This window comes from Trichechus manatus, unplaced genomic scaffold, assembly GCF_000243295.1.
Source record: "Trichechus manatus latirostris isolate Lorelei unplaced genomic scaffold, TriManLat1.0 scaffold00094, whole genome shotgun sequence".
NCBI classification, from domain to species: domain Eukaryota; kingdom Metazoa; phylum Chordata; class Mammalia; order Sirenia; family Trichechidae; genus Trichechus; species Trichechus manatus.
Genome location: NW_004444030.1, coordinates 5,153,590 through 5,155,545, shown reverse-complemented (window position 1 = coordinate 5,155,545; position 1,956 = coordinate 5,153,590).

The window sequence follows — 1,956 nt, the reverse complement described above, 5'->3', positions numbered from 1 at the left end:
CAGACACTACAGGGGAAGTCAGTACAACTGGACTAAACCAAAGCTAAGAAGTTTCCTGAATACAATCAAACACTTTGAGGGACAGAGTAGCAGGGATAGGGGTCTGGGAACCATGCTTTCAGGTGACATCTAGGTCAACTGGCATAACAAAACTTATCAAGAAAATGTTCTGCATCCTACTTTGGTGAGTAGTATCTGGGGTCTTAAAAGCTTGCAAGCAGCCATCTAAGATGCATCAATTCATCCCAACCACCTGGAGTAAAGGAGAATGAAGAACACCAAAGACTCAAGGAAAGTATTAGCCCAAGAGACAGAGAGGGCCACATAAATCAGAGATTTCATCAGCCTGAGACCAGAAGAACTAGATGGTGCCCGGCTACCACCAACGACTGCCCTGACAGGGAACACAAGAGAGAGTCCCGGATGGAGCAGGAGAAAGGTGGGATGCAGAACTCAAATTCTAGTAAAAACACCAGACTTAATGGTCTGACTGAGACTGGAGGAACCTTGGAAAGCATGACCCCTAGATTCTCTACCAGCCCAGAACTAAAACAATTTCCAAGGCCAACTCTTCAGACAGGGATTGGTCTGGACTGTGGGACATAAAGTGATACTCGTGAGGAGTGTGCCTCTTAGCTCAAGTAGATACAAGAGACTAAGTGGGCAGCTTCTGCCTGGAGATGAGATGGGAAGTCAGAGAGCGTTAGGTGCTGGTTGAAAGGACATGGGGAATCGGGTGGAAAGGAGGAGTCTGCTGTCACAGTATGGGGAGAGCAATTAGAGTCACATAACAATGTATGTATAAATTTTTGTATGGGAAAAAATAAAATCAAATGCCTGTTATTAATGCTCTGATGTGTTTCTTTCCAGGCTTTCTCTACATATGCATATAAATAACCTTTGAGACACATGTATATATTTAATTGGGCTGCTCCTGCTTGATTACCTGTTCTTTCCTATTTTTTTCTAAGTTAATACATATCCTGCAAAATCATGATTCTTTAAATGTCCCACAATACTCCCTTGTATTAATGGACCATAATGTGTTTTATCATCCTTCTATTACAACTTAGGAAACCTTAATGGCATAGTGGTTAAGATCTATGGCTACTAACGAAAAGGTCGGCAGTTTGAATCCACCAGCTGCTCCTTGGATACCCTGTGGGGCAGTTCTACTCTGTCCTATAGGGTCGCTATGAGTTGGAAATTGACTCGATGGCAATGGGTTTGGGGTTTTTTTGTTTGCTTTTTTGATTACAACTTAATTTTTAAAAAATATCCTAACCGTAAGTCCATGAACCTTTCTTTTTTAAAAAAGAACAACAACAAACAGTTTTTTTGAAGAAATACTTCTGCTTTCCCCTAAATCTAAAAATCTTTGCCATTGCAATTACTTTTCAGCCCCTGTAATCAAAACTGTGAAAAGACAATGAAAGCCAAAATGCCTTTGAATGTCTCATTCTCTCCTTCACTGCCTTCTAAGACTTTCAAGTTGCAGCCTTCTTCCCTCCTCTGACAGGCATTATGCAAACTAAGTTAGCTCTGAGTCCAGAGCTGTGCGTGAAATGAGCTTTGTAAAGTAAAATGTCAGATATCTCTGTGGCATGTCTTTGTTATCAACAGAGCTGTGCAAAAAACTATGTAGAGTGACTTGCCCATAAAGCTTGGTTAACTGCAAATACTCCTTGCCATAGCTTCAGGACAACACAAACCTTTAATTTTAGCCTTGCTAATGACTTCGAGAAGGAGCCCTAGTGGGGCAATAGTTAAGTGCTTGGCTGCTAACTGAAAAGTTGGCAGTTCAAACCCACCCAGCAGCGCCTCGGGAGAAAGATCCTGCAATCTGTTCCCATAAAGATTACAGCCTATGTGGGGACCATGGTCTTGGGGAACATCTAGCTCAACTGGCATAACACAGTTTATAAAGACATTGTTCTCCATTCTACCTTGGCGAGT